This window comes from Hesperophylax consimilis, chromosome 20 (assembly GCF_061612785.1).
Source record: "Hesperophylax consimilis isolate HC1 chromosome 20, BYU_Hcon_1.0, whole genome shotgun sequence".
In the NCBI taxonomy this organism is placed as follows: domain Eukaryota; kingdom Metazoa; phylum Arthropoda; class Insecta; order Trichoptera; family Limnephilidae; genus Hesperophylax; species Hesperophylax consimilis.
The window spans coordinates 3,852,291-3,879,847 of NC_142855.1; the positions used below are offsets into that span (position 1 = coordinate 3,852,291).

Below are 27,557 nucleotides of genomic sequence, written 5' to 3' on the forward strand. Positions count from 1 at the left end.
TGCTTTCTACAATAATATGCAAAAATTATTTTCTCAATAGGGAGATTTGATGAACCACATGCAGAATCATAGTGGATAAAAACCTTTTACTTGTTACGACCTGTTGGAGTAAACAGTTTAAGAGACACGTGCTTACTCACAGAAGAGATTGTAATTCCTTTACCATGGAGGGCGTCACTATGTGACGTGGAGTTCCAAAGTGTAGCGCAATCATCTTATTACATCGTTCAAAAGAGAAAGAGAATGACATTGGTCACAAAAAGTATTGTGACTACCACTTTCTTTTGCTCGTTAGTACTGTACCTATTAATTCACTCCGAAAGGGCAGTTAAAAGGACACATGCTGACTCAAGTGTAGAAAAGCCCATCTCATGTTCCGACTGCAAAAAAAGCATTTTCTCAAAAGGGATATTTGAAGAACGGCATGCTGACAGACAGTTGAGATAAACCTTTTGCACACATTTAACACAACTACTCTGACAGCTGCGTTCGGCTCGCTTATCAGTTCCAATCATTCAGTTCAACGAGACACGTGATACACGAGGTGACCTTAGCTTATCACGTCGACGCAACGACTTTCAACACGTGAATAAAACTTATCATATTATTTAGTTCTCATTCTTTTTAATATTGCTTTTAAATATTTAGTAATTATTTAAATATAAACTATTAAAATAATAACTTGTTTTTTACGTAAAACCTTTCCTTATCTGTGGTGTGTATTTACTACACATCGCTTCTAATAACTTTATTTACTCTATAAATATAATAAATTCTGGGTTCAGATTTTAGGTATTCCTTCGTTATAGATTTATGCCCTACATTAAAAAATAATATTTTACATAATTTTCAAATTCAATTAAAAATCCGAGATTTTGGTTGAAAATCGGAAACAAATACACCAATACAATCAACCGTGTGATACTAAACGCGAAGAGTGTGCGAGGAAATGACACGTTATTGATGTCCCGCTTTCGCTATGCGGGAACATGAGACATCCACACGTCTGCAGTTGTATTTTGATTTAGACCATCGATACCTACGACCGCACAGCTGTGTTTGTGCCAGCCGCTAGCCGCTAGCCAGTCGCACGCAAACCGTCGTTAGATGTGGACCCCTCGCACGTTTTTTTAGCATCTGCCGGTGGTTTTTTTTATGTTTTCAGCAATTAAATTACAATTAATATCACGTTTGATATGAAATATAATAAACATAAGCGATTAGCTATGAATATTCATATATTTCCGATATTAAATCGCCTATTTTGAGATGTGTATTGACTAAACAGCACCGGAAAGGTTAAACAAACTGGCGCCCTAAAAAACTCATTTATTTTTGGACTATCTTATAATAATATCATAATAATGCGGTCACATTTATTTTTGGACTATCTTATAATAATATCATAATAATGCGGTCACATTTATTTTTGGACTATCTTATAATAATATCATAATAATGCGGTCACATTTATTTTTGGACTATCTTATAATAATATCATAATAATGCGGTCACATTTATTTTTGGACTATCTTATAATAATAACATAATAATGCGGTCACATTTTGTAACTTAACTATCAGAAATTGTCGTCGAGTTTTTGACCACCCCAGATAAACATCAAATAATTATACAGTACTTTTTACAATCATGCATTCTTTGAGAAACGTTAACTTCAAACCTTAAATAATAAAATTATATTTTGCTTACAAAACTTGATGATCATTTAGATTTTATTTACTCTGTCTTTTATTTTTTCTACCTTAATTATCAATTATTACTGTTTCGATAGCTCTTGGAAATAACCGGATATATTGTATAGCGAAAGAGGAAGGAAAGGGATCTATAAGAGGATTTCCCCAGAATAATGATAGTCCTTCCTTGGTCTTGGTGTCCTCAATGCTCCTCTTTGTGCCAGCATGTAAAAAAACTCCACGGCGAATCGCACTGCACTCGGAGCACAACCTTACAGAGGCGGGGTATAAACTGTACTGGTTAACCTTTCGTCTCCTGGTGACAAAGTTACAATGACGAGAAGGTAAGGAATAATTGTTGAAAATATCCATCGGCTTATATGATCAAACAATTACATGGAGACCACACGCGGTAAGGTTGAAACTTTTACAAACCATTTATTTAATAGTGTCGAGAGAAACAGCGGTATTATGTAGAATTTGAGTTTAAAATCAGGGCGACACGTTTGGCAGAGACGACATTAAGTTGTGACTGCTCGCCACGCCGATTCTCGCCGGGACTGCCCTGTGGTAGTGGGTAAACAGCACTTGATACGCGCCTTGTATATTTTATTGTTTTAATCATATAAAATTCAAATTTTGTCAAAATTCCGATATTGTCGTAAAAAGCACATATTCAAATTAATTTTTTTTATTTTTTTTATTAAAAGATTACATTGCTAAATGATAACAAAGTTATAATTTATTATTCCCAGTGAGTTTACAAAACTCATTTCGGGAAAGACAACATTAGATTAAGGACAAGACAAGATCAAAATTACAATAACAAATTTCACTGCGCTGGTATGTGTGGCATATTTCTACTGTACAGACGACAGAGATATCCGCACGAAGTTTTATGAACATCTCAATAATAAGGCCAACCTATTATCCAACAAAAATGTTATTATTATGGGAGATTTTAATTTGCATAACAAACCTGAAGATGTCATACTTGATCACATATGTTTTATAAACTCTAATGGACTAACGCAACATAGTACAGTTGTAAACAAGTATGTACAATAACATGCTTGATTTAGTGCTAAGTAATTTAAATATATGTGAGGTGACGTACAGCGATGAAGCATTGGTTAGAGAAGATCACCACTAGGGAATGCAATCCCGCAAGAAAATGTCAATCCAGGTATTTGCGGGACTGAACAATCTTAGTCCCGCTGGATCCAGGTATTTGCGGGATCCAGCAGAGTGGACTTAGATATCTAATCAATCGTATAATAAAGACCTAATACCTCGATCTACCAACCTTGCTTTTGGAGTTTTAAATTTATACCTATAATAAAACAAGTTCTTTGGGACATTTTAAATGATTTATTAATATACCTTTAGTTAGACATAGGTAAAGTTTAAGTCATAAATTGGCAAATAATAAGATAAGACATAAATTTACATAACATACCCGCCTCGGAACAGACTTTGTCTAGTGAGGTGTGTAAAAGAAATCTATGTACACAAATGAAAATAAAATAAACGCCCGGATTGCCGGCACTGAAACTGAAACTGAACTGAAACTTAAATTTGAATAATAACGTTCTCACGATAAACAATATTCTTGTACAATGAGCATCATAAGTTTAATTAAACATTATTTTGGAAATAGCTTCGTAAAAAAGTATTAATGAGTGTAATCTGATAAACGACTTCTGATATTGGACACAAGGTAGCCAGCGGCTGAAAAAGCTCGTTCAGCTTCCACGCTGGTTGGCACAATAGTCATAAGCGCATTGTAAGTGAATTGAAGGTATGTGCCTTTTAATCCACCGGCCTCGAAGTAATTCAGAGTAAGTGAGGGTAAATCTGTAGTTGCTCTCTTTCAGCTTTAAAAGATCTTGAATAACCATCATTTTTAGTGTCTTGCCGTAATTCATAACCATTAATCTGATAGAATTAGACGATGTTGGTAAGTTAAAACCCCCGGCTTTAAAAAGATCTCGCAAATCCAACGAGGTACAGAAAACTTGCAATGGTAAACCATCTTTAGACACCATTCGTGATACCCTCTTTTCGACGGTATTGTTTTCGCTTGAAAAATGGTCAGTGATTTTATTTGTTGATGGTTGAGGTTCACAATGAGCCGATGTGGAAGAACTGGACGTCGATGCAGTTGTAGAAGCTTCTCTGTAATCCCGCCAGTCCAGCGGGATCCCGCAAAATTTTCGACCGAGATTAGTCCCGCAAAATGTCTGCGGGATCTCGGTATTTTGGGATCCCGGTATACCGGGATTGCATTCCCTAATCACCACCATTCTACACTGGCTATCTCGGCCACCCTGGCGAGGACACAATACAGCAGGCGTGGAATGCGTGCAAACCATCATCAAACGGGACGACACTTATATTCGAACTTTAACTAATTTAATTTTAAACACGTTAATATTAATCTGTGTCTAAAAATATTCTCACACTTCAACTGGAGATATTTATACAACATGAAATCTGTCAACGAAGCTGTGGAATATTTTTACTCTGTATTATTTAGTATATTTGAATTATGTGTACCTTTAAAAATTATCGAAAGCAAATGTTAGCTACCCAGTTTGGTTCGATAAAAATATTATAGAAAAAATCAAATGTAAGGATCTCTTCGCAGGAAGTACAAAGCTACTAATAATACATCAGACTATTTATTATTTTCTGCAAAGAGATCCGATCTCAAAAAAGAGATGACTCTAAAAAAGAACAAATATTTATCCGATAGTGAAAATGGGATTAAAGCCCAAAAACTTCTGGCAATATATTAGATCACAAAAAGCAGGTAGGGGCACTCCTATTGGACTTATGAATGTCGATAAAATAATCCAATGTCCCCAACAAGTTTCAGAGAGATTCGCGGACTATTTCCAGTCGGTATACAACCATATGAGCCCTAACCTAGGTGTCCGGGCTGAGGTGCCTAGAAACACAGGTTCAATTATCTCTGGAACAAATTAAGCCAGAGGAAGTCGAAGCGTGTATTCGGGAACAAAAGCCCAACAAGGCCACGGGGCCAGATGGAATCCCACCTCATTCCATCATTATCATGTTGGAAGAACATTTGTTTAACCCGATATGCTTTATCATCAACCTCCGTATTTCAACTTCCACTTTTCCTCAATCCTGGAAACTTACCAAGGTTAGCCCGATACATAAATCTGGAACAAAAACGGAAGTCCAGAACTATAGACCAGTAGCGGTTCTGTCAATACTCCCAAAAATATTTGAAACAATAATTTGCGAAAAGCTAAACCAACAAATTAAACCGTTTCTTTGGGGAAACCAACACGGATTTCTATTAAATAAGTCCACCGTCTCTAATCTTCTAGAACTCTCACAGAGAGTAGCAAGAGGATTAGATGCTCAACATCAAACTGATGTGATCGACACGGATTTCGCCAAGGCGTTCGACCGAGTAGATCATGACGTACTACTACGAAAAATACATAGAATTGGTTTCAACAAACCCCTCCTAAATTTTTTGTCACGTATTTAAGGAATAGGAAATAATATGTTTGGATCGACGAGTGTTGTTTAGGTAAGTGTAATTACCACTGCACATGAGACAGTAATATGTTGTATAGAAGGAAGGACTCACCATTAGGAACAAAGACACTCGTCTTCTCCCTGTTTATTCTCCTCACAGCAATAGCACTGAACACATAACGGCTTGCACAATATTGGCGCGGATGAGATTATAGTGATTATAGTGAGCAATGCGGTCTGAGATTCCTCTACCTGAGGGAGTATGGCTACTACCCGTGGCTCTATCCTACTGACTTTCTCTTGGGCATGCTCGGTATGAACCATCTACGGGTCAGAAGAGATGTGCAAATTGTATCACACTTCTTCAAACTGATTCGTGGATGGTTTGAAAATCCGACTATCATGGAGAGTATTAGTCTCTATGTTCCTGATGGTTATCTCCGTCACCGACAGCATAGACTGTTTTATCTCCGGGCCTGCAGGACTAACTTGCCAATGGTCATGCCGGTGGGGAGAGCAGTCTTGCTGTTGAACAGAATTAATTCGGATATCGACATATTTAGCATCGGTGATGCTGCCTTTAAAAGGCAAGCTATATTGATGCTGGTATATTTGATACACAGCTTACTTATTATGTAATACCATTTTACAAATGTACTTAAAACGAAATAAAATGTAATTTTGTAATGTTTCTAAAAGAATAAACTAATTGAATTGAATAAACTTGAATTGAATTATTGTAGCAGACTGACTGCAGGACACTGACATCGAAGTAGGTAGGACAAAGGAACAACAATACTATCTCAGCACAGTGGTCGCATGTATGTATATAGGTATGTGTGCATAAGATGTATGTGTAAATTAATGCGTATTGGCGTAACCATACTTATTACAATGCATTTCCACCGTAAAAATACACCCAGTCCCCTAGCAACGCCAGGTACACGTGAGCTAGTTATTAATTGTGTTGAATGTTTTGTTGTATATCTCTTGTCTAATAGCTTTACAATACGATATCCCGTGTCTGGGGTCAACTTGGTAGATAAAGTGTCAATTAGTCCAACAGACCAATAGAGAGATAAAGTCTTTAAACGGGGGTTCGCTCAACTCTCAAGAACGTATTACTAAAATCTCAAATGTTTCTATAGGGATACCTACGGATGTAAATTATTTATGTTTTAAATTAATAAATTAAACATTACCATTAAAACGTGTAAAAAAAACGCTTTGAAAAATAAAAAAAATGTTTTGAGATGTTAGTAATACGTTCATTAAAACTACAATTGAATTAGGCACAAATGTAATATTTTAAAGCAATAAAACGTAGGTTAAAATAATGGGTTCCATAATATTTCATCAAAATGACAATTAAACACACCTTTAAAAAGTGATTTAGAGTCATCAAAAGTGGTGAAACAAAAACTAGGTTAAATAGTTACCTATTTAACCTATTGTTTATATTGTTTCATCACTTTTCATGACTTTATATCACTTCTTGTAGGTGTGTTGAACCGTCATTTTGATGAAAAACCCGGTCACCAAAATAATATAGATGTTACAGCCAAAGTAATATATCCGGATATTATATAATAATAATAATAATAATAATATCTTTATTGTGATAAATTTTCAAACAATAACCATAGAAATACATGAAAGACTGTTTTGTGTACATTGGTTTATAAATTAGATGAATATAATTTTATTTCTTCCATAGGTTGTTCACCATGGTTGTTTAGGGTGAGGTTTGTCCGGGTCTTGGCTCAGAACATCGCCTTGCACCGCAGTGGGAGGGATGGATTCTCCCAGACATACCGATCGCCAACACTTCTTCCATAGGTTGTTCACCATGGTTGTTTAGGGTGAGGTTTGTCCGGGTCTTGGCTCAGAACATCGCCTTGCACCGCAGTGGGAGGGATGGATTCTCCCAGACATACCGATCGCCAACACTTCTTCCATAGGTTGTTCACCATGGTTGTTTAGGGTGAGGTTTGTCCGGGTCTTGGCTCAGAACATCGCCTTGCACCGCAGTGGGAGGGATGGATTCTCCCAGACATACCGATCGCCAACACTTCTTCCATAGGTTGTTCACCATGGTTGTTTAGGGTGAGGTTTGTCCGGGTCTTGGCTCAGAACATCGCCTTGCACCGCAGTGGGAGGGATGGATTCTCCCAGACATACCGATCGCCAACACTTCTTCCATAGGTTGTTCACCATGGTTGTTTAGGGTGAGGTTTGTCCGGGTCTTGGCTCAGAACATCGCCTTGCACCGCAGTGGGAGGGATGGATTCTCCCAGACATACCGATCGCCAACACTTCTTCCATAGGTTGTTCACCATGGTTGTTTAGGGTGAGGTTTGTCCGGGTCTTGGCTCAGAACATCGCCTTGCACCGCAGTGGGAGGGATGGATTCTCCCAGACATACCGATCGCCAACACTTCTTCCATAGGTTGTTCACCATGGTTGTTTAGGGTGAGGTTTGTCCGGGTCTTGGCTCAGAACATCGCCTTGCACCGCAGTGGGAGGGATGGATTCTCCCAGACATACCGATCGCCAACACTTCTTCCATAGGTTGTTCACCATGGTTGTTTAGGGTGAGGTTTGTCCGGGTCTTGGCTCAGAACATCGCCTTGCACCGCAGTGGGAGGGATGGATTCTCCCAGACATACCGATCGCCAACACTTCTTCCATAGGTTGTTCACCATGGTTGTTTAGGGTGAGGTTTGTCCGGGTCTTGGCTCAGAACATCGCCTTGCACCGCAGTGGGAGGGATGGATTCTCCCAGACATACCGATCGCCAACACTTCTTCCATAGGTTGTTCACCATGGTTGTTTAGGGTGAGGTTTGTCCGGGTCTTGGCTCAGAACATCGCCTTGCACCGCAGTGGGAGGGATGGATTCTCCCAGACATACCGATCGCCAACACTTCTTCCATAGGTTGTTCACCATGGTTGTTTAGGGTGAGGTTTGTCCGGGTCTTGGCTCAGAACATCGCCTTGCACCGCAGTGGGAGGGATGGATTCTCCCAGACATACCGATCGCCAACACTTCTTCCATAGGTTGTTCACCATGGTTGTTTAGGGTGAGGTTTGTCCGGGTCTTGGCTCAGAACATCGCCTTGCACCGCAGTGGGAGGGATGGATTCTCCCAGACATACCGATCGCCAACACTTCTTCCATAGGTTGTTCACCATGGTTGTTTAGGGTGAGGTTTGTCCGGGTCTTGGCTCAGAACATCGCCTTGCACCGCAGCGGGAGGGATGGATTCTCCCAGACATACCGATCGCCAACAACCCACCCATTTTTCCTTCTCAGAACTTCCTCCCCTCCTTTCTTCCCCTCCACACAACATCCCCAAAAATGACATAGGCCCTGAGAGGAATTATTTTCCTCGGGACCTCCTGTGTGGAAATAATGTAAAAACAATTGTTCTCTAATGTTATTTAAAAATAATTAATTAATATATAGCTTTTTTAAGTTTTCAAATTGCTTTTTTATGTTTTCAAAAATGTTTGGTTTGATAGAGGTACATTTTAACTATTCTTTTTGGTTTGAATATAAAGCATGACGTTATCTCTTTCTAATCTAACACCATTTTGATCACATTTTCGCCATGAGAGAAACGATTTATTTGAGACCATTTGAGCTATTTATATGATACCATATGAGCTATTTATGTAAGACCATGTGAGCTATTTATATGAGACAATATGAGCTATTTATGTCAGACCATGTGAGCTATTTATATGAGACAATATGAGCTATTTATGTAATACCATGTGAGCTATTTATGTAAGACCATATGACCTATTTATATGAGTTATTTATATAAGAACATAATGAGCTATTTATGTAAGACCATATGACCTATTTATATGAGTTATTTATATAAGAACATACGAGTTATTTATGTAAGACCGTATGACCTATTTATATGAGTTCATATGGGTTATTTATATAAGAACATATGAGCTATTTATGTAAGACCATATGACCTATTTATATGAGTTATTTATATAAGAACATAATGAGCTATTTATGTAAGACCATATGACCTATTTATATGAGTTATTTATATAAGAACATACGAGTTATTTATGTAAGACCGTATGACCTATTTATATGAGTTCATATGGGTTATTTATATAAGAACATATGAGCTATTTATGTAAGACCATATGACCTATTTATATGAGTTCATATGAGTTATTTAAATAAGAACATATGAGCTATTTATGTAAGACCATATTACTAATTTATATGAGTTCATATGAGTTATTTATATCAGAACATATGAGCTATTTATGTAAGACCATATTACTAATTTATATGAGTTCATATGAGTTATTTATATAAGAACATATGAGATATTTATGTAAGATCATATGACCTATTTATATTTATTTATTTATTTGTTAAGACATACACAGTACAATAAGATAGAGTTAGATATTTTTAGTTATTACATAGTTGTAGTACCTATTACGTATGTCCATAAAATATCATTACGTTATTTCGCCTGAAATTGTTATAAGAGGAAGGAAGTGTGTGGATAGATAATAATAAATGAATTGAAAACAAGAATTATAATAAACGCACGAATTGTAATTGACTGTTAATTCATAGGAGTTTTTAAAAATGATGTGAAAATATTTTTGAAATATGTCATGCCAAGAAATTTAATAAGTTAGTTTTGTATGTTAGAAAGGAATCATGAAAGATGTCTAAATGTAGTAATTTTTCGTAATGGGTGTAAGTTATGATTGCGCGAGTAATTACTGAGTTGTTTGTTGCATTGGTATTGTTGGCTTCAATATGAAATAGTGTAGTGTGCCTGGTACGCCTCGTTGGAATATTTAAACCAATGACGGATAGCAATTCGGGACTATTTATTTTATTATTTAGCAGATTATGTAGAAACAACAGGTCTGACAATGTGCGTCTTTTTTGTAAAGTTAACCGTTACTGTTTATCATTTATGTAAATGACATATTCAATCAAAGATTAAATGGAAAAATAATATCTTATGCTGATGACACTGTCATAATTATTGAAGGTACTGATTGGAATAATAATTAATAACTTAGCATATACTGAAAAATTGGTTAGATAAAAACCTCCTCTCATTAAATACTGAAAAAACAAAATGTATCCCATTCTCTATCAACAAATTTAAATTAATACCAGAATTAAAAATTATAATACATCAACTTAAATGTAACAGAACTAATTGCAATCAAGAATGTTCTATACTTAGTCTAACTTGTGAAATTAAATATCTTGGTATATATATTGATCAACATTTTAAATGGAAAAAACAAATTTGTGAACTTGTCAAAAGAATTAGAAAATGTATTTATATATTTATAAGAATTAGAAATATTCTTAGACCAGAAAACCTAAAAAGAGTGTACAATTGTTCAACCCTTATTACAATATGGTATTATTGGCTGGGGAGGAACTTATAACAATATATTAAATCCACTTAAAATAGTTCAAAGATTGATAATTAAAGTAGTATTGAAAAAACCATCCAAATTTTCTACTGAGATTCTCTTTTCAATATTCAATGTACCCACAATAGACAATATATATAAAAAATATTCAATTCTACAAATTTATAAAGAAATACAGTTAAATAACTTACAATTCAATTCATCAGCAAGATATCAAAAAACTATCAAAATCCCAAAACTCAATACGAAGCACACACAAAATACCTATCTCTATCTAGGTATAACATATTTTAACATCCTTCCATTATATCTAAAAAATATTGAGGATATTCAGGAATTTAAAATTAAATTAAAAAATTACCTAAAACTACTATAAACGTCCATATCTTACTCTTATTATTATTTCCTTCAAATCTTGAAACTGTATTATTGATAAATCTTGCCTATTTCTTACTTATCCCTTTGGTTTTGCAAATATATTATTTACTTACTTACATGATTCCATATAATTGAGCTAGGATTCACTCACCAAACACAAGAGCCTCGTCTCTTTATGGTGAGGAAAAGCTATTATTATTTACCTTTATAACACTGTATAATATGTATAAATTGTGTATTTATTGTAAAAAACATACAAATATTAAATAAAAAAATATTATTTGTAGTTTTGTTGAATTTCTTGAGCAAATGTTCCTAAAATTTATTCTGTATACTTTCTACTAAATCTATGTATACCTTATATTGAGGATTCCATATTGTGAAAGCATATTCCAGGGGACTTCTGACCGATGAACAAAACAACATTTTATATGAGTTCGTATTAGTTATTTATATAAGATTATATGAGCTATTTATGTAAGACCATATGAGTTATTTATATGAGACCATATGAGCTATTTATATGAGACCATATGAGGTATTTATATGAGACAATATGAACTATTTTTATACGATAATTTGCAAAAAATTCACATAAGCTAACAAAATGGCCCGAAGAGTCGAGATTCCGACTTAATTGTAGGGTATTGTCCCGTTTTGTGTTTATGCAAAAAAGCATGTATCTGGCAACACTGAAATGATGGTTTGGGTCACTCACCTCTCAATGAACTCACCTGTACGTGTACCCACAATATAGGGGACTATAATATAATCGACATCTTTACGTAGAGAACATTCCTCTGTCAACTCCACAGACATAGGAATTAATAGACGAGAAGATAATGGCGAGGGGTAAAATCAACTGTTGAAGAACGAAGGGGGTGAAGCTGACTGTGATTCGTCAATAAATCAATCTGACAGTAAATAGGCATCTCGCATTATAATATCACCATTTACTTCTTAAAAGTAAAATCTGCTTTTGAATAAATAGACATTTTTACATGGGAGCGCAAATTACTCGCCACGTTATGAACTAATTTGCGAAGTCCAAATTCGGCAAAGTAAATTTCTTCTGTTTGCAGAGTCGTAGTTAGTTTCAGAGTATTTAGTTAAGACACTTTTACAAATGTTTCATAATTTACTTACCCCAGTAAACAACGATGAGCACACTTGAGAATCGCTACATTGTGATGTGATAGTACATGTTTCTAAAACTGATCCATATAATACGGTGTGAATAAGCTTAAAATAATGTAAAATAATGCTTACTTATGGAATGTAATACGACAATTGGGTTTATTCTCTTTTTCACATCTATTTTTACAAGTTTTCATATCACAAGTCAACATTTTGCCGTGTGATTTTGTAAAATGAACCGATGATGCCTCGACCATAGTTTGCACAAGAATGATGACGTCACGTTTTCAAATTTCACTTGAGGCCATACGCGAGCACAGCCGGCTCCAATGGAACCGGTATGGGGAGTGGGGATAATACGCTTTTTATCACTTAGGGCAGGTCTACTAATATTCATATGTCTATGGTCAACTCCAAACGTTGATTACATGCGTTTCCTGCACCTACTGTAGGTACAAGAGTCCCGACAGTGAGACTATACAAAGTCGCTATCCGCGTCTGTCTGTTTGTGCGCTTAGTTCTTCTAAACTACGCAACGGAAATTTATAATGTTTTCTTTATTAGAGAATTTCTTCTGAAAGGTTTATATATAATAAATGTATATTATATTTACAAAAATTAGAGAAATGTCGAAATTTTAAAATAGAGTCGTAAAAAATATTTTCGGGCGCTAACATTGTTAATGCTGGCTAAACCTTATGAGATACAACAAAATAATGTACTACGGAATTGTATATCTTAAAAAGGCCTACAGAAAAGTCCTGAATGGTATATACCCGGCGTTGCTGGGGGTTATCCTAAATACCGAAATTATAGTTTTTTTGACTTAATCATCAAACAATCGACTTTTCTCTATTTTCCATGCATATTTATTTATTTATATATACGCCTAAAAAGGCTTTTACATAAAAGTGATACATGATGCAGTGTACATAGGAGAATATCTGTATTATACAGGAGATACTGACAGTAAATAGATGTAATCCATTGTAAAGTAGGTACAAAATACACAAATGAAAAATTGTGATTACAAGTATATTGAGAAAATATGAATCAATATTAGTAAAACGTAAGAGTAAAATAAATTTAAAAAGAAATTACAACAACACTACATATAAGACAAATCATTAAAACTAATTTACCAACGCTACTCTAATTTGTAGGATTCGACAAAGTGTTGGTATAGATTATGCTTGGTTCTATAAATGGAGTCAATAAATAAATCAATAGCATCCCCATACTTGTTGCCCAGATCATGCATCCTATTGGTCAGTGAGTGTGTCTGATAGTTGGTCGAGTGTGTATTACAGAAGAATGTTATATTTTGTCTAGTATTCCTAGTCGGCACATGGAATTTAATAGTGGCAACGATGGCAGGACTATCAATTAAGTTGTTTATGACTTTGTGTAACACAACCAGGTCTGAAATAATTCTCCTGTCAGACAGTGTTATTAGAAGCAATTGATTCATCAAACTGACATTTCGCGGATTTTTCTGTAGGCCTTTTTAAGATATACATTTCCTTAGTACATTATGTTGCTGTATCTCATAAGGTTTAGCCAGCATTAGCATGTAATCAATAGGAATTCTGAGCTTAAAATTTAGGTATACTATAGAAAATTGTGCTGAAATCTTTCTATATTATTGGAGTGAACTTTATATAAAGGGGACCAAATAGGTGAATTATACTCCAATTGACTTCTGACTAATGAAATATAGAGGGTTCTCATACAATCTATGGACTTAAAATCAGTTAAAGTTCTGCAAAGGAAGCCAAGCATTATTAGTTATATAGTTGATGTGTTCAATGAATGACAAGTTGTCATTCATTTATTATTTATGTAAACCTTTCGGAAGAAATTCTCTAAATGATAGAGAAAAACCTGTCAAAATCCGTTGCGTAATTTAGAAGAACTAAGCGCACAAGCAGACAGACGCAGATAATGACTTTGTTTTATACTTTTAAGAGATTAGAGATGTAGCAGTGTGTTTTACAACTTAAAACTGTTCTTATTTTTGGAGTAAAAATTTTATCTTTAAATTAACTTTCAACAAGAACTTTATATTACGCTGATGCGATTATTCTTATTTTTACTTCTATTATCCCTAGCATTATTTATTATTTTTATTTGTATCCTACCTTATTTTTATTTTTATCTTTATGTTTACAAGATTCACCTCTACTCCAATTCCTATCCTGTATGTGATCATGTACATAATATTATATATTCAGAATTGGTTATTTATGAAGGGAAAGAACCATTTTAAAGAATACCTGACATCATTAAATTAAGTTCATTTGCTTTACTCTTCTTTTTTTCATTTCAATTCTGTTTAAAATTTCTTTTTAAAATAATTAATTAATTTATCTTTATTTTCATCTCTTTCTTATTTTCAGTTAAACCTATTTTACAACTGAATGAATCATGTATTACATTTATATAATTATACACAAATTTCGACTACCATAATACGGACATGTGTCTAGTGTGGTAGTCGAAAAGCATTTAAAAAACCTGTATCCAAATATATTTTTATGAATAAAGAAAAAAAAAAAAAAGTGTCTTGAAACAGTAAGCTTTTGGGTCCTGTTTTGCACATTTCTCTTTCTGTAATTTGCAGATATTTTTAATTTACCAACACTTTATCAGGAAGCGGTTAGAAGTTATCGTTTTTAACGGTATGACAAATGATGTGAAGAGATTTTTAACTTTTCTCCGAATGTGTGGAGTTAATGCAAAAAAAATTGAATGGAATTTTTGTACAGCGGTTTTGCGATTGTAAATAACTAGGTACTTACCACTCGCGCGTCTCAGATATCTCATTCCAATCGCCATCGGCTCTAATGACAAAACATTGAAACCAAATCTAAGAACAGGTTTCTGGGAAGGATTACCCTTCGTTAGTCAATCGCTTATCTGTTCTTGAAGCTAATTCGCATTTTTACTGGTATCTGGTATCAATACTGACTGAGTGGATCTGTCATATTCCACAGACAGGGACCTTCCCAAACACTAAGAGGAAGCTACAAGCCAAAAATGTGTATATTCTTGGTATACTTTATATCGTAGGTAATAGGCATTCAAATCGCTTGACAAACGGAGTCTAGAAACGTTCGATTTCAAGCACAAAACTGCTTTTTATTTATTTTGCAAATAATTTTATAAGAAAGCAAAAAAGTTAATCAAGTGAAACTGTCACAGATAATCTTAACTATAATACTGTATTTTTTAAAAGTTGTTTTCTTTATGCGTTTATACATTTCTATTGAGAAAAAAAATATTTTATTAGTTTGCATTTATATTTTTTATTGAGTAATTTATATTTTTATTTGTATTCTACTCAAGCGAAACGACAGGAAAACCTTCAATTTATTTAAAGCATATTTTTTGGTATTCATAATGTACACCAACTCGTTATATTATAAAATAGTGATTTGGAATTAAGCTTCGCCTTAAAACAAAACTATTGAAAGTTTAAACTACTAGTTTTTAATAGATAAACTGACGGCCGGCATAGTCCAGTGGTAACGCATTGGACTGCCATTCCGAAGGTCGCGGGTTCGAACCCGGCGTGCGCAAATAAATTTTATTTGATTAATTTGTGTTATTTCACAATTAATTAATTAAAATAATATATAGTATATTTGCGGCACGTTCCAGAGTGGAAGATACTACCAGTATCGCCCTGGTGTAAGACCACCATTCAGAATTGAAACGTTGCTCCAAATGGCTTTAGCCGTGTTTAGTGACTAGATCTGAATAGCCAGGTACTTCCCCACCTTCCTCTTTCCCTTCCCCACTTACCTTCAGCCTCACAACATCCCCCAATTGGGGATGCCATAGTCTCACTGGCTCCAGACGGGAGCAGTTGGGACTCTTGTGAGGTATTCACTATAAAAAAAAAAAAATAAAAAAAAAACTAGTGGACCCCGCATATGTCTCTTTCGGGCATATCTGACTTCTGTCACCATTCACTAATTCCACAACTTTACTGTTGAAAAACTACATTAAATCGAATTTAATTCGACACTGTATCTCATTCCTGTATCTATATCCTATTCCTCGGGTATCCCCGACTTCTTTTTGCAATCAAAACCACTCTCTAAACACTCCTCGCACTAATGAGAACAAACTTTGCAAATTTTCAGCGATGTCGGTCGACTACTTTTCGAGTTTTACGAGCACAAACATTTGGAGGCTGAATTTTTATATATAAGTCAACTGTTCACTTTTATTTTTACAAATATCTACATAGTATTATTTTTTAATGATAAATTAACGTTTATAAGACAAGGTTTTTCTGCATAGCACAAAGTATAATAAATTATAATAAGCAATTAATTAATTAATTAGTCACCTGTAATATCAATACAAATTGAAAATATCTCCTGAGTAAAAATAAATGCCGCCGACAGGAATTGAACCCGTGCCTTCTGATGTCCGGTGAAACGCTCGGGACCACTGAGCCACGTCGGTTTATTTCCAACCCGCCAAATAATTCAATATGTACTAGTACTTCAATCAACAATTATTGCTTATTATATTTTGTTCACCTGTAAACAACCAACTTTATTTTTGTAGGAAAGGCTTTGTTAGTGCTAAATTCCCTTAAATTTTCCTTTAATGTATGAACGCATAAAGAAAACAAAATTTAAAAAATACAGTATTATAGCTAAGATTATCTGTGACAGTTTCACTTGATTAACTTTTTTGCTTTCTTATAAAAATATTTAAAAAATAAATAAAAATCAGATTTGTGCTTGAAATCGAACGTTTCTAGACTCCGTTTGTCAAGCGATTTGAATGCTTATTACCTACGATATAAAGTATACTAAGAATATACACATTTTTGTATTGTAGCTTCCTCTTAACAATTTTGAAATTATACTCCCATTTTTACAGCGCCCTTGAGGTGATTTTCAACGAAAACGGCGCTATATAAATTATCCAAATATTATTATTACAATACATGTTTTAGCAAATGAATAAACACAGGTTTTACCGTTTGTCCAATATTGTAAGGTTATATAAATTTTCCCTATTTTGACAAACGATTGGTCAAAACGTTTTTGCAAACGTATTATAATAACGTTATTAAACCTAGTTTATTAACGTAATACAAAAATTAACATGTACAGTTTGTTGCAAATAAATACAACTTAATTATTTCATTAATTTATTTTAAAAAAACGCGTAAAATTTTATTTTTAGTCCCGCCCTGTGAAGTAACCAAGAAGTTGTGTACATTTTATAACATTGGTCGACAACCAATTGACCGCGAGACTCACTTATAGAGCTATTTAATTATAGTTGTCACGTCATAATTAATATCCAGTCGAAACGGGTTCCACTACAAACAACGGGAGCGATGAGGACGATTTTTATTATTTTTTTAATTTTTGTTATATACATTTAATGATTATCATCTTTGTATATGTTACCGGAAATGTATGACATCTAGGAAATGTATGTAACTCCTAGGAAACGTATTCAATTCTGAAGCTATTTAGGAAATGTATAAAATATTGTTTTAAAAATTATTTAATAGGTACACACATATCCTGGGAAATGTATACATTTCCTAGGAATTGTATATAATTCCAAATCGTATTAGGAAATGTATACAAAGAATGATTTGTGTAATAAAATACGATGTTTTATTTGTTAAATTCTTATAAATATATATTTTATTTAAGTAATAATAAATGTCACAATATTTAAGTAAAACTCTTTATATTTTTATACTAAGTTAAATTTAAAATCGAGTAAAAATAAATACCGCCAACGGGAATTGAACCCGTGCCTTCTGATGTCCGTTCAGGTGCTCTGTAACCACTGAGCTATGTCGACTTATTTCCAACCCGCCAAATGATTCAATATGTACTAGTACCTCAATCAACAATAATTACTGCTTATTATATTTTTTCACCTGTAAACAACCAACTTTGTTTTTGTAGGAAAGGCTTTGTTAGTGCTAAATTTCTCACTAGATGGCGTCGAGACATATGATATCTTCATTAAAACATTGATTTTAACTACTTACTAGATAAATTGTCCCTATTAAAACTTCCCGAAAGAAGAATTAACACAGATTTAATAGTATTACATAAAATACTTCATTACAAAATTGACTGTCTTCGAGTTACTCCAATTAATCAGCATCCACATACCCAAAAGATCTTGCCGAAATTTACTACCCTTTTATTTTTACAACACCAGGACACTGTCTTATCAAAATTCCCCGATTCCAAGACTTCACAGTCTCGGAAATAAATACTCTGATCTGGGAGATATATTTCATCTTCAAAATAATCAATATAAATATTGTTTATTTCAATTCTTTTATATATATCGAGAAACAAATATGCATCTATAATTTCCGCAATATATATATTTTTATTTTGAATATCTATTTATGTGAAACTTCTTATTTCATTTTTACTAATGTATCTTATTTTATTATATGCTTTTGTTGTAACATTTAATATTTTTTCTTTTTTCGTTGTATTATGTTTCCTTTATTGTTTTAATTTGGTAGAATTTATAATAACTGTGATACTCTACTATTAAACTTTGTAGTTTGTAAAAGCCCATTAGGGCGTGTAATAATAAATAAATAAATAAAAAATAAATAAATTTATTGGTGAAATATTTTTGACTTGTCAAATATTATTATTTTTTAATGTTTATAAGACAAGGTTTAATGCATAGCATAAAGGATAACAAATAATTATAAGTAATAATTAGTCATCCGACAATACTAATAAAAATTGAAAATATCTCCATAAACAGTATACAGAGCACCTGACTGGACATCAGAAAGCACGGGTTCAATTCCCGTTGGCGGCATTTATTTTTACTCTGGAGATATTTTCAATTCGTATTAGTATTTTGGATGACTAATTATTGCTTATAATTATTTGTTATCCTTTATGCTATGCATAAAACCTTGTCTTATAAACTTTAGTTTATCATTAAAAAAATAATTTTTTTTTTGTTTGTCTCGTACGCGTTCCTATACCAAACATTTCAAAGTTTGTTCTTATTAGTGCCAAGAGTATTAAGAGAGTATTTTGAATGGTAGGAGAAGTCGGGGACCTCGAGAAAGACTTAATGAATTATCTCTGCACTGCAGTGAGATTGAAGTCGACACAAATAAGATTTTTGACAGTGACAATTTGGATTTAATGAATCTACACGAAGTGAATGGTAGAACAAGTCCGGAATGCCCGAGGAAGAGACATGATTCAAATAATTATTTGTCGTAAAATGAGACATGAGTTATGAACGAAGTAAGAAGTGTTTTAAGAATTTACAAACAGTCCCAACTGCTCCCAACCTTCTCTGGAGCCAGTAAGACAACGGCATCCCCAATTAGGGTATGTTGAGAGGCTGAAGGTAGTCGCGAAGGGGAAAGGAGATGGGGGAGAGGAAGGTGGGGCAGTACCTAGATGTTCAGATCTGGTCACCAAACATGGCTGGTCTTACAGCAGGGCGATACTGAGAATATATTCCACTCTGGAACGTGCTGCAAGTATACTGTATACTTTTTTTAAATTAATGAATTGTGAAATAAAACAAATTAATCAAAAAAAAATTAATTGCGCACGCCGGGATTAGAACCCGCGACCTTCGGCTTGCTAGTCGAGAGCCTCACCCCTCGACAATAGAGGCCGTACAAATTCTTTTCAATACATAGTCTTTAATTTGCCTCAAAAAATGATAAAAACAACAATACATATAAAAAAAATATTGTCAAAAAAACAGTAATTTTGGATAGTAAAAAAACATATAAAAAAAAACAATAATATTTGATAACAAACATTAATGTTTGATGAAAAACAATATTTGATTAAAAAAAACAATAATAAATGATTTTAGGATACATTCAAAAACATCATATTATTCATAAATAATATTTTTCTGCGTCCCTGAGGTGATAACTCACAAAAGCGGCGCTATAAAAATTGTCCAATATTATTATTATTATTATTAAATGAAATGTCTAGTTGGTTTATTTTGACAACATATCAAGGCTATATTATCAAGGCAAGTCAAGATGTAATAGTTAAAAATCTTCTAAAACATGACAGAAAACTTCTGCGCTCCGTATGCATTACTGATTGAGACGGAAACATTACAAATTACAACCCTGAAAGTTATGTATACATTTGCTCAGAAAAAATGCTCTCCACCCCTGATGAAGGAAGTGGAACTGTTTCATTGGTTGAGATGATAAAATATGTATGGAGGATGTGTCATTTAATTTAATAAGTTAAGTAAAATCGTATTTAGTACATTACGAAAGTTACTATTTGATAGTGGAAAACTCTGCAAACGTATAACGCAATCTCAGTCGCACAAAATTCTAACTTCACTTTGCCACGATTTATTTGTTACATCTATTATCGATTTCTGAATTTGAGATTGAATCTTGTGTAAATTATTTTAATTACTTATTTTAAAAGAAAATATTTAAATACGACGTATTATCATTTTGTGCAGATAGAACCATGTACAACCAGCTAAGGCCCCTTAAAGCCATTTCAAAATGAAGCCACATTCTATTTAAATGTTTTCTTTTAAAATAAATTGTTAAATAGATTATGAGAAATCGTAACATCGTAAAGAAAAATTAGAACCATATTGACTCTCAAAGATATTTTGGTTCTAGAAATCTGCAAAAGAAATGGTTTTGCATTCAAATGTCATTTTCACGTTAAAAAAAAAAACAGTTTGTTATAAAATTTATCAGGAAACTGCCTGCAATCCTGTTTTTAACCGGTTACCAATAATTTGAAGACTTTTTAAATATTTGTTTGGTTTTACGCCCAGCCGGGCTTTTACGTGGATTTTAAGAACAGAATATTCCTAGAAAGCTATCAAAAATTACATTGATTTAAAAAGAGAATATACCATAGACATATGAAATTCCTATGTCTGTGGAATATACCTAGTGAGCTATCACAAATTACATGGATTTAAAAAGAAAATATACCTAGCGAGCTATCAAAAATTACACCAAAAAAATTTAAAGCAAGAAATAATAGTAAACTGACAAACTGAATAGATCAGCAACATCATCAGCTGTAGGCAGACTGATGGAACCTAAGCGCAAGCCAAATACTAAGTTTGGTGATCGCGCTTTCGGAGTATCTGGGCCGAAGGATTGAAATAAACTCCCTCCGGAACTAAGATCCATAACAAGTCCAACAAAATTCAGGTCTAAACTAAAAACTTACTTTTTTAAGCTGTCATACCCTTAAATGAAATATACCATTCCTGAGAGAAAGTCCAATTGTATCCAATTTTACAATTATGTCCTAAATCTTGAATCTAAATTTGGCTAATAAACAATTAGTTAATGTTAATTAAGTGTTAATCTCAAGTGACCTACCAGGTAAGTATTGTACTGTATATTATATCCATAAATAGTTAGTAGATCATTGTAGAATTGTATTATATAAGTTGTATTGTATTGTACAAATATAAGAAAAAAAACCCTCGTACACCACAATTACACCACCAGAACAATAACCAACCGACACTACAACGTACCTACACTACATACCACGTCAGCTCGAAGACATTTCATGTCCCTAGCTCCCAAAATATTTAACCTTCTCCCTGAAAACTTAAAAACCGTAACCCAATCCCATAAATTTAAAAAACTTATATCAAAATGGATAAGTTCACTTGGAGACCACAATATACACGGTGTCCGGAAACTCGTAGTACAAGCGGGAAACTGGAGAATCTACACCACATGGGGAACCCAAAAAAACATAAAGTTTTTTGATTTGAGCATTTAAAAAAAAAAAAAAAAACCAAAAAAAAATATTTTTCGGCCATTTTAGGGTTAAAGTTTTTTCTGGTGTTTAGGGTTGAATAACAGATGTTTTAACCCTGCAGAGCAGAAATATTTTATGATTACACCGGGTTAAATGAAGGGTGATTTCAAAATAATGCTTCAAATCCGAGTTCCTTCATTTGTTTTACTTTCAAATAGTTTTAATTAGTTGGGTACTTTGATCTTCAGTAATAATTTATAAGAAATTGATTAAAAAAAAAAAAAAAAAAAAAAACTTCAAACTCGATTTACTCGATAACAAAAGCTCAAATAAAAAAAAAATATACTACAAAATCGACTCCAAATGTGATGTAGATTCACCAGTTTCCCGCTTGTACTACGAGTTTCCGGACACCCTGTATAAAAATTGGTACATAAATTAAATTATATTATAATTTTATCAACTAATTATCAATTATTATTAATATTTAATACTATTTTTATTACTATAAATACATTTAGAAACCATGATTTTAATATTTGTAATGCAATTAAATTTGTATAATTTAATAACTTTTAATTTAATTTAATTTGTATAGTTTTATTACTTACTTATTATTTAATTGTATAATCTAATTAACTTATATTTTAATCTAAATTGCATAACTTTATAACTTATAATTAACTTATTTTATAAATCCAATCTGTAAACATCACCCGCCATAACACAGGGACATCCCTAGCATGGCGGATGAATTATCACAAATATGTATAAATGTTCAACAAGTTCTTATAATAAATAAATAAATTATTTCGCAAAAAAACGGCGCTATATAAATCATCCAAATATTATTATTATTGTGAAACAATATTAGTAAAACATCTAACAGTTACATTAAATAATATAGGAACTAGAACAAACTACATATAAGACGAATCACTAAAATTACATTACCAACGCTACTATAATTTGAAGGATTCAACAAAGTGCTGGTATAGATTACGCTTGATTCTATAAATGGAGTCAATACATAGTATACATAAATAGTACCCCAAACTTGTTGCCCAGATCATGCACCTGTTGGTTAGTGAGTGTGTCTGATAGTTGGTCATTCTACATATTATATTTTTATTAAATAATGTGTTTTTATTAACCCTGATGAAGGTTAAAGTTGAACTGAAACCGGTTGGTTATAAATATATACAATAAAGTGGTATTCAAACAAATTTATTTTATTTTAATTATTATAACTTTATTTTTGTAGGATAGGCTTTGTTAGTGCTAAATTTCTCAATAAATGGCGTCGAGACCTAAAATATCTTCATTTGTTGGTGAAATATTTTTGACTTGTCAAATATTATCATTTTTTAATGATAAACTAATGTTTATAAGAGAAGGTTTTATGCATAGCACGAAGGATAGCAAAATTATAAGCATATTTAATTGTTTATTATATTAATTATTTTTACTCGGGAGATATTTTCAAGTTGTATTAATTGATATTTCAGACGACTAATTATTGCTTATAATTATGTCTTATCCTTTGTGCTATGCATAAAACCTTGTCGTATAAACATTAGTTAATCATTAAAAAATAATATGTTTTATGTTTCTTCTTATATAAATATGTATTTAATGTTATTGCATTGGGTTTTACGAGAGATGGGAAGGCTGACAGAGATATTGGAAGAAGGGTAAATGCAGGTAACTCCATTAATGGAGGACTGAACGCAGTTGGCGCTAACTAAACACTGTCCAAAGAAGCGAAGCTAGCAGTCCACAATGTAGGGCTGGTACCTACCCTGATGTATGGAAGTGAGGCATGGAACTGGCAAAGAAAGGATGAAAGTAGAATGAATGCTGTTGAAATGAGATCCCTAAGGAGTATGTGTGGTAAAACCACGTTTGATCGTGTGAGGAATGTGGAAATCCGCAAAGAGTGCAAAGCTGATGTAAGCGTAATGAGTAAGATTAAGAAAGGGACGCTTAGATGGTTTGGGCATGTAGAGCGAATGAGCGAAGATAGGAGTGTAAGGAGGATATATGATGCAAATGTGAATGGTAGCAGAAGTCGGGGACGCCCGAGGAAGACATGGCACGACCAAGTGAATCAGATACTTGAGTCGGGCCATGTCAAGAGTCAGAATAATAAAAGAGTATGTATGAGACGATGTATGAATGTGAATGAGGCAAGAAGTGTGTGGTGTGACCGAGTTGTTTGGCGATCCGTCCTCTCTGCCTACCACTGCGGGGAAACGGCGTGATGGTTAGTTAGTTAGTTACATGTGGATTATAAATTGATACAGTCTGTTCAGTGATTCAGACCCGTATTTACTCCTTCCTCACATTACAGCATCCCCAAAGATGACATACAAGAGGTCATTGACATTCAGAGGTCTTTTGGACATTGGTTTCCTGAAGGCCTCCTGTATGATTGTTGTTGGCACTGCATCCTCTGCTTTTGTGGGCTCACACACTGGTCAATCCAGTGAATCCAGTTCCAGTCTACAGTTAGTCCGGCAGCTCGCATCTGACAGACTGGCGCCCAGGCGATACTGGCAATACCCCCATCAACACACGCAGGGTTGCCAACTCGTGGAGAATTCCCAAAATAGTGGGGAATTTGGAACAAATCGGGTATAATACATTAAGGCAAAGCTTAATGCCAAATCACCATTTTGATTAATTTTTATAACGAATTGGTGTACATTATGAATACCGAAAATATGGTTCATATAAATTGTAGGTTTTCTTATCGTTTCGCTTGAGTAGAATAATAATAAAAAATAAATTACATAATAAAAAATATAAATGCAAACTACTAAAAAAAATATTTTTTCAATAGAAATGTATGAACTCATAAAGGAAACAACTTTAAAAAATACAGTATTATTGTTTAGATTATCTGTGACAGTTTCACTTGATAAACTTTTTTGCTTTCTTATAAAATTATTACAAATTAAATAAAAACCTGTTTTTTTTCTTAAAATTGGACGTTCTTTACTCCGTTTGTCAAGCGATTTTAATGCCTATTACCTACGATATAAGGTTTACCAAGAATATACACATTTTTGGCTTGTGGCTTCCTCTTAAGGAAGGTACTCCTGCTTGATGCAAGGAGAAAAATCAATATTGCTAACATATTACAAATCCTACAAATCTAAGGTCCTAATCGATGAGTGGTTAAAGACGTTGTCCCAGCAAGACATTTTCTTTTCTGGGGTTGGATTCCCAGCTGAGACCGTTTTTTTTATTAATTTTTCTGTGTCTTATTCTGTCTCATATCGATTAGATTAATTAAGTTTTATTGAATAAAAATGGAATTTTAATGCGTTTCGTGACCATATCTGAATAGCCAGGTACTCCCACATCATACCCCAATTGGGGATGCAATACTCTCACTGGCTCCTGACGTTTGGGTGCATTATTCACATAAAAAAAAATTGAGTTGAAGCGAAGAAATATTGGTTATTATTTGAGTTTTTTCCGAAATATAATAATAATGTCCCGATGGTTGAGTAGTTAAAGACGTTTTCCCGGTAAGGCAGAGATCCTATTATTTTTTTTTTCTATGTCTTGTTTTGTTTCATGTTTTTGTTTTATTAACACATTCTTTGCGGGAAACGAGAAAAGTCGTCATACGCCTTTTTACAGTAAGACGCGGGAGACGAGTTTACTCGTTTTGTTGCGCAAAGCGGTAAGGAGCGAGAAACTTGTAAACAAGGGGTTCTAAATGGATGCGGGGTCATGTGTTTTCTATTGTCGGCGGAACCCGATCTGTCTACCTGTCAATACAATGAGTTTGAAACATAACAAAAAAATAAAATCGTTGTCGCGTATGTTCCGCTCACAAACTACGCAGTGAAACGCGGTACATGTGCAAGTTTTGCAATGTGCCTCTGCATAAAGGAAAGTGTTTCGAACGCTATCACACATTAAAGCACTATAAGCTATAGTTTTTTTTTTTATATGTAAGTATTGAAAATTTTTAAATAATCTTGTGATTTTGTATAAATAAATTTCGATACGTTATTTCAATTGTGAAATACTGTTTTTCTATGATTCCCAAGAAAGTAGAAAGTTTTTGTTCATAAAAAAAGAAATTACACATACATTGCTAAGTAAATATATAGAAACATCTTTTCAAAGTAAAACACTGAAAGTTTCATCGAAAAATATCAAATAGATCATAAGATATGAATATTTTGCGGAAAGTCTAATTTTGGTGCTTAAATTAAAAAAAAAACACCCGCACTTCGCACTCAATTTGGCAGTAAAATGCCCGACCTATAGTGTTAATATTACCACTTTCATCAAAAGTAATTATTATTTTTTTCCCAATATTTGGGGATATTGTGCATATATTGTGGGGTATTTTAAAACATATGTGTTGGCAACTCTGATCACAAGTCACAAGGCGGTTAACAGCGTTCGAAGTCGAAGCAGTGGACAATTTACAGTAGTGACCTCTGGGTGAAGCAATCGGTCGTGTTTTGTCAGTGAGAACTGTGCTACCTGAAAACCAAACAACGGACAAAGGTAATAAACTAATTACATATTTTAAAAAATATACACGCAAGACTATGTTGTGTTCTTAGTATGCCTCATATCACCACGAATATAGGCAATATGCATAAAAATCGCTTGGCAAACAGAGCACAGAAACAGTCGATTTATTTTGTGAATAATTTTATAAGTTAATCAAAGGCAAATATCACAGACAATTTCAGCTATAAAATAGTATTTTTTATTTTGTTTCTTGTATGCGTTCATGTATTCTAATTAAAACATATTTTTTTAGTAGTTTACACTTAATTTTTTTATAAAGTAATAAAAGATTTTATTTAAGTTCTATTAAAACCAAACGATAGGAAAAACATCAAATTATTGAAAGCATATTTTTTAGTTTTCAAAATTTAAACTGATTCGTTGTAAAAATTAATCCAAAATAGTCATTTTATTGATATATATTTTAAAACTACCTACTAATTGCAAATGCGTTTGTTTGTGCTCGCAAAACTCGAAAAGTAGTCGACCGATATCGCTGAAAATTTCAAAGTTTGTTCTCATTAGTGCCAGGAGTGTTTTAAGAATAGTTTGAATGGCAGAAAAAGTCGGGGACGCCTGATGGGTACCTCTGCATCGGAATGAGATTTGGATTCGAATTAAAGTCAATTCAATGTAGTTTTTTTTAACAGTAACATTGTTGTATATAGTAGTGAATGGTGGTAAAAGTCGGAGACGCCTGAGAATGACATTAGAAATAGCAAAGCATTGCGTGGTCCACTATTAAGTCATGAAATGTCGGTTTGAGATAATTTTGTCAGAAAGTAAATTGGTCAGAAATTGCTAGTTTTAATTTAATTACTTTTTTTATGTGATTACCACACGAGAGTCTCAACTGCTCCCAAACGTCAGGAGCCAGTGAGACTATGGCATCCCCAATTGGAGAAGGATGTGAGGCTATTCAGACCTGGTCACCAAACACAGCCAAAGTCATTACAACAAACGTTTCAAATCTGAATGTTGTTCTTACATCAATCGAGTATCTTTCATTCTGGAAATGCATTTTAAGATAAT

At 33.5% G+C, this 27,557-nt stretch overlaps 2 protein-coding genes across 2 annotated transcripts in view; both read left to right on the top strand.

The window, feature by feature from the left end:
• The window catches only part of LOC149413921 (uncharacterized), a 51,222-nt gene that overhangs the window by 17,870 nt on the left and 5,795 nt on the right, over positions 1–27,557 (top strand). The gene's annotated exons all lie outside the window — the stretch shown is intronic.
• LOC149413924 (GILT-like protein 1) overlaps positions 26,394–27,557 on the top strand; it is a 45,074-nt gene continuing 43,910 nt past the window's right edge. Inside the window, exon 1 of the mRNA XM_089644261.1 lies at positions 26,394–26,516. The gene's annotated coding sequence lies outside the window, so the exon portion shown is untranslated. The remainder of the gene's footprint in view (positions 26,517–27,557) is intronic.